Here is a 7,658-nt window from a genome sequence, read left to right as displayed (position 1 = left end):
TGAGAGACGCACTATTGAATTTCACTTGCAGAGCCTGTGCAGGACCCTGAGTCAGCAGGGAACACCTCAGAGGGTGTGAGAGGGAGAATAAAACCACACTGGGCATAGATGGGCACCATAATGTATTTAGCATTTCTGGGAGCAGGAACTGAGTCCTCTCAGAGCCTGTCTGTGACCACACAGCCCAGCCTGGGGTGTGCCAGGGGACTGCACAGCAGCAGGACCCCACCCTCAGCATCCTCCAGAACAGCAATATAAGTGCAAACTGAGACTCAGAGAAGCTTCACCACTGCTTCAGGCTTCTTAGAAAGACTTGCAGCTAAACATGTTATTAGGCTAAATAAAAATAAAATGCATTCTAGAAAATGTTTTTAAATTTATCATGTAATTAAGCTATTAATTTAATGGCCTTTATTACTTGGGTTGGAAATTCACACAGGTCCTCATCTCACTCCTGTTTCTGGAAAGCATGCTCATCATACACAGTCATTATGCGTTTTCATAAACATTTGATGAACAATAACTGTGAGAAACATAAAATATTGGTTTTGTCCTTCAACTGTAATGGCCATATGGAGACAAGCTGCGCCTTCGAGTCAGCAGTTGCAGCACATCCTCATTAATAACAGCACTTGCTATTTTTACTGTTTACAGCACAAATGCAGCCCTTTAACAGGGGGAAGGAGGGTTTAATCTGTAAGGCCTTTGCAGTGATTTGTAAGAGAGTTGCTGTGCCCACACTGCTCTGTGATTCAGGGTGAGCTATAATTACTCAGTATTCTGGACAGCTCTCCTACAAGATGTCAATTTATGTGTGAGCAGAGCAAGGCGGTGGCTGGGGACAGCTCAGGCCTCTCCCTGCACACACACACACACACATAGATTCCTCGGGTTTGCAAAGGAAATATTTTCCCAGGTGATGGAGTGAGGTTCTGCCCTGGAAGCAGGGCTGCTGAGCAAGCACATCGCCTTGGTGGTGGCCAAGGTATCCTTGCCACGTCTCTGCCTTACACAGGCACCTCGTTCTGCTTGTGCTCACCAGGCTGGGGATGGAGCATCCACCTGTCTTCCCCTCACTTCAGCTGCCCCGTGCTCATTCCTGCTCCTGCCCTATGCCTGTCAGGGAAAGGACCGAGCTGCTGCACTCAGAAGAGGAGGCTTGGCCAGGGTGGGTGATAATCACCATGCACAAGGTTTGTGCACACACACAGAGTGCTCTGGGACAGCTGCCAGCAGCAGGGGAGGTGGCTGGCTCTGCTCTCTGCTGCCAGCAGACTCAGCTCAGGTTTGCACCAGGCTGAGCAGACCCACAGACATGTCCAGCATCAGGGGCTGGATGAGATTGCTCCAGCTCCTCCGCTCCCCAGGAGGTCCCAGCTGTGCCCAAAGGCAGGAGCCAGGACACTTTTGCTGCCCACAACACCCTCCCTTGGGCTGAGTTTTACCACAAGCCTGGAGTGCAGGGCCAGGAGCCTTCCCCAGTGTGAGTTCCAGTGGCAGCAGTGCTTGCACCTACTATCCACAGAAGTGTTTGTAGTCTGAAAAGAGACACCTCAGACCACAGCCATCTCTTGAAGGCGATTTTCCTCATGTCCCAGAGCATCCCAGAACCTGGGCCAGGGAAGTTCTGTCCAGCAATCAAGCAGTCATGCACCAAGGACTCCCCTGGACCAAATACTTCCATTCAATTCCAAGTTTTAGGAAAGAGGCAGTTTGCACCAGTGCTGCTCCACAAATCAGAGGAGGCAGGAGAGTAACCAAAATCACAGCAAAATGTGCCACCTCCTGTTCCTCTCCCAAAAAAAACCACCCGGGTTTTCTGCCCGAAGGAGGCTCGGGAGAATAAAACCTCACCAGGAGCGCCAGGCTGTGGCAGGAGCAGGCAGGAGAGCCTGCAAAATCTGGGCATGAATGTCCCAGGGCTTGGCTGTCTTACCATGCAAAGCATTAATGAAGTTTCTCCCAGAGCAGGACACAGATTCAGACACAACACCTCCCCTTCAGCACCAAGTCCCGGCCGATGTCACCCCGCATGGATTTATGGTTCCCTCTGCTCGTAAATGTCGGCATGGCCGTGATGGATGCAGGAGCTGGGAAGCGCTCCCCCAACTTCAGGAGATTTCTTTATTTTTTTCTGATCTTTTACAACAGCCATAAACCAGCTGCTGATTAGTGACAGGTCTTAAAACTTTAGGCAAAAGCTGTTGAAATCAGCTTTAAGTGCTAAGCTTCTCCCAAAGCAGAGCAGCTTAGCAGTTCCCTTTTGAGGTCACCTATGTGACATGTGGCTCTCTGAGCCACTGCTGTTCCCGGGGCAGGACTGGGCAGCCCTCGCAGCCCACTGGCTCAGGGGCCAGCCCTGCCCTCCCTGGTGGCACAAGCAGATGTCCCCGGACAGGTCCATGCTGGTGGCCCTGGGTCCCCCACTGCCCACTCTGTGCCAGACAAAGGGCAGAACCCACTCTTCTCTCAGGTCAGAGAGACTGGCAGGGATGTGAGGGGCAGGACATGACAGCTCACAATGGTGTGCATTGCCACCTCTGCCAGCAGGGCAGAATCCCCTAACAGCCCCTCTCTGGGCTGGCACAGTCCCCATGGGGCCTGGCCATTGCTTCCCAGTCCTGACCCAGTGGTCACAGAGGATGGGTAGAACCAACAAGGATGTGGAGTGAAAAAAGGCTGAAGAACCTTCCCACCAGAGCAGTCCCCACTGCCCTGAGGACCTAGCAGGCCTGGTGATGACTTTGTAGCCAGTGGGCTACTGCAATTATGTTTCCTGATATATTCATTGAGTGTTGATTCCAGAGGCCACAAACTTGCAGAAAAATTTGCACAAAATAACACAGAACATGGTTTCACATTTTGGGATGGGAAATTGTCGGCCAGTTCTCCTGACTGCCCAGTTTCTGGCTCCCTTCCCTCTCCCAGCCCAGAGCTGAGTCCTTGTCCCGATGCCAGCCTGCTGCTGACCTTCCCCTGGCTGCTGCACGGGGCTGCAGCTGGGGCCTCTTCAGGCTCCCACGGCCCCTACAGGTGGACTGTGGTCCTTAGCTTCAAGGCTTTTGCAGGACGCACAGTCCCTTTTCCCACTTCCCATCCTTATAGGCAGCAGATTGTGGTGGGTTGGCTCCATCTGGACACCAGGTGCCCACCAAAACCTCTCCATCACTGCCCTCCTCAGCTGTACAGAGGACAGGAAATGCAACAAAAGGCTGCTGGTTTAAGGTAAGGGCAAGGAGACATCACACACCCATTACCATCACAGGCAAAACAGACTTGGCTGGGCAAAATTTGATTTATTGCCAATCAAATCAGTGTAGGGCAATAAAAAATAAACCCAAATCTGAAACCTTCTACCCACCCCTCCTTTCTTCCTGGGCCCAACTTCACTCCCGATTTCTACATCTGTTTCCCCCAGCAGTGCAGGGGGATGGGGTTGTGGTCCCCAGCACACTTGGTCCCCCTTTGCTTCTGCCACCGCTCCCAGCCCAGGGGCAGGACCCCTCTCTCCTGCCCTGCTCCAGCGTGGGTTCCTCCACCACGTCAGTCCTTCAGGACCAGGCTGCTCCCCGTGGGTCACCCACAGGGTCCCAAGTCCTGCTGCCACTGGCACCACTGGGCTCGGCCTTGGCCAGGGGTGGCTCCATCCTGGAGCCAGCTGGAATTGGCTCTGCTGGACATGGAGGAGGCTTCCAGCAGATTCTCACAGAGGCCACCCCTGGAGCCTCCCTACTACCAAAACCCAGCCATGCAAACCCAGTTCATAGATGGATGGATGGATGGACGGATGGACGGACGGACGGATGGATGGATGGATGGATGGATAATGGATGGATGGATGGATGGATGGATGGATGGATGGATGGATGGATGGATGGATGGATGGATGGATGGACAGAGGGATGGATGGATGGATGGATGGATGGATGGATGGATGGATGGATGATGGATGGAGGGATGGAGGGATGGATGGATGATGGATGGATGAGTGGACAGACTACCTTTGGCTAGAGAACAAGTGTGGCATTTTGGGTACATTCCCTGTGGTGATAACCCATCCCTCTTTAACCCATCCCTCCTGCCCTCCCACTCTCCCTTCCTACTGCACGTTCAGGCTCAGACCTGGCAGGTCCCCACTGCTCCCTGCAGAGGGAGGGGGCTTCACTTCCCTGCGGGATCACTGCTTGGACCATCTGTCCCACACTGGGCTGGGCACATTCCCTCCCTGCTGCTGCTTCTCTCAGGAAGAGAAGTGAGTGAAGATTTATCATAGCACTAAACCTCAAATTGAGCACATTTGAAAGAAGAACAATTTATTCATCAAAAATATAGCTTCATTTTATCTGCAATTATTCTCAAGTTAAAGCTCTATTCAGCGAGTATTTGGCTGAATAAACAGCAATAATTATGTCAACACCACCCCATTTTGACATTCCATCACACAAACAAACACAGGAGGACACAGCCCACCCAAAGACCATTTGGAAAGTTCTCTGGATACTGTTTTTATTCCAAAGTGCTGTTCTGGGGTGGCAGGATGGGAGCAGCTCTTTCAGCCTCTAACCAGTATGGAAGGACCAGTTGGGTCCTGTGGGGCAGAGCCGCCATCACCAACAGCGGTTCATCGGTTATGAAATTAAAAGACAATCCAAAAAGAGACAGGTGGCTGCACAAACATGAACAGAACAAACTCGGGGGGATACTTTTCCACTAGCAGCATCCTTCAGGAGGACATCTCAAGGAAAAAATCCAAAATATTGGACTGGGGGAAGTTACTAAAAGAGAGTATATGAGGTGCACAGCAGCTAAACTTCCTGCTGCAGAGGAACCACAGGACAACAGTAAAAGGCCAATATTGCTGCATCAAGAGCACTTTAGTGTCCTGAAAATCAAAAAGGAATCCCATAAAAATGGGAATGAGGGTATAAGGAGGAGTATAAAGGGAAAGCTCAAGCGCATGGGGCAGAATGAGAAAGGGTAAGGAGCAGAGAGAGTTACAGCCAGTGAGAGGCATAAAAGGCAAGGAAACAAGTTTCAGAAATATACTGGAAGTGCAATGAAAAGAAAAATGAGTCAGCATTCATGTCTTGTGATGGAAAGAACCAAAGGGATGACACAGAGACACAAACAGTGACTTCCTCCCCATGGCTGCACAGTGCAAGCCTGTAACCAGTGCCCAGAGGCATCCCCAGTAACGAGAGAAGCTCAGTGCACTGACTGGTCAGGAGACAAGAGAAATCATCCTGGAAAATGTAAGCAACCTCTGAACAATTAGCAGCAGATTGTGACCAAATTTGAAGGCTTAGGGAATCCTGGGGAAGTGCAAGAAAAGCACTTTTTCTGTGAAAAATAAAAATACATAAATAAAGGAAATAAAAAGTTTGGAGATTTACAGATCAGCCAAGCTGGCTTCAGTTCCTTGAAAAAATTAGGAACAAATTACTGAACAATCTATTTGTAAGTACCAATATGTGATAAAAATAAAGGATAAAAACCAGACAACACAACTCTACCAGGAAAAAATTTATGTCAGGGTGATCTAATTTACCTCCTTGCCAGGGTATTTGGTCTAATGGAGGAAGAAACGATGGATATGATTCATTACACAAAGCCTCTGGTGCATTCCCAGGAACAGGCAGGGAAGTACGATCAGAGTGGAAACATGGGAGATGGGTGAAACTGAGAGCAAGAGGTGCCCCAAGCAAAGCTGGGGGGGCTGAGAGCAAGGGCAAGAGGGATGGCAGGGCTGTTCCTATGGTCTGGATGCCTTTTGTTTTCCTACAGCATGACTGGTGGGCATGTCCATGTCCAAACACAGGGGTGACCCCTCTGTGGATGCCCAAGACACCAGGGACCTCCAACCCCAGTCTGACACTCAGTAGTGCCACATTTCCCTTGGGATGGAGGGGAGAGATTTCTCCAAAACATCTGCAATTGAGAGCAATTCCTCTCAACTGGACATTTCAGGTGATGGAAGGTGCATGGCTTTGAGTAAAGCCTTGTTAAATATAGATATAGGTGATATAGATATAGATATATAGATATAGATGATATAGATATAGATATATAGATAGATGTAGGTATAGATATAGATATAGATATAGATAGATATAGATATAGATATAGATATAGATATAGATATAGATATAGATATATGTAGGTATAGATAGATACTGATACATACTCAGATGAAAATGATCTATTATTGTTATTTAACTCTGGTTGATGCCCTGCAGCCCCCCTCTGAAGTCTCCCGGCTGTTGAGCCATGACCAGCAGCAGTGCCAGCTCTCACTCAGCCCCGGGGCAGCACGAGGGGAGCCTCAGGCAGCTGCCCTGCTGCAGTGAGGGGAGGTGCTGCAGGATGGAGATCCCAGTTGAAACCAGTTCAGCACAGACCACCAGGAACCACCCCCACCCCAGAGAGCAGAGGGGTGAGCTCCAGCTCCACCTCCTTATCAGAGCAGACAATTCCAGAAGAGCCCCCCAAGTGCTCCTCTCTGGGCAGCCCCAGACAACAAAAAGTGTTTGAACCCAACCTATGACCTTTTATTTCCTCCTTCTTTTCTGCCAAGACCAGAGAAAATACCCTGTTTTGAGAACAAAATGCTGCAGAAAACCAGAATGACACAATCTTGGAGTTCAGTGTCATGCACAGCCCCTCAGCCTGAAGAGGTTTGACAGTTTGTACTGGGAAGGTGTGATGTTGCAACATTTCTTCAGAGAGGAAAAAAAAAAAAGAAAGAAAAAAGGATGGCTTTTATTTTTAGAAGTTTTAGCAGCCAAATTGTTGTCAGGCCGTCTGTGCTCTGCTGAGCAACACACAGCGTTGGGCACAGCCAAAAAGAGCTTTCTCACAGAGCAAAATGTCACGATAAAACCAGGTTTCATCAGCATCCCAACACCCTTCATGGAAAAAATTGCCAAATTTTGGACAAACTGTATATTGTTTCTGATATTTTTTGTTGGCAGCATCTGCTTATGGGTGGAGAAATATGAGACTGGACCTGAATTGCTGCTTTGTTTGGAAACAGGCCACATTTCCCTTTGGTGTCCTCTGGTGATGCTGGACAGCTAAAGGAGGTCTGGGACTTTAGCTCTCTTCCATCTTCCTCCACCCCCCAGGTTTTCCCTTCATTGCTGTCCATTCTCTGCAACTAGAGCTGCTTCCAAAAGATTCTTATTCTTATATTCTCTTATTTCTTTTTGTTCTCTAGTCTTGAACATTTGCCCCATTTTTCCAGGGCTCGACACCCTCTGAGCTCTCTGAGGCTGAGGAACATCTGGAGATGGTCCAGTGCCACCCCTGCTCAGGCAGGGCCCCCTAAAGCTGGATTCTCTGGGCTACAGCCCACAGGCTTTGGGATACCTCCAAGGGTGGAGAGCACGGCTTCTCTCGAGAGCAGTTTAACCATCCTCGCAGCTCTTCCCTGGGCTCAGCCCAGTAACCAGCATCTGCCCTGTACTGGGGAGCACAGCAGGGTGCAGCACTCCCGATGCCACCACGCCTGTCTGTAAAAGCAAGCTGCTGCCCCTCTAATCCCTGGCACCAGAGAGCCAGGCTGTGGGAGCTGCGCCTGTCCTGCCGAGACACTCAAACATGACTGCCCCCAGCCCTGTCCAGCTGTGACATGGGCCAGGCTGGCAGATGGGCACACT

The sequence above is a fragment of the Motacilla alba genome, chromosome 15, assembly GCF_015832195.1.
Source record: "Motacilla alba alba isolate MOTALB_02 chromosome 15, Motacilla_alba_V1.0_pri, whole genome shotgun sequence".
Lineage (NCBI taxonomy): Eukaryota > Metazoa > Chordata > Aves > Passeriformes > Motacillidae > Motacilla > Motacilla alba.
This window is presented reverse-complemented; position numbering follows the sequence as displayed.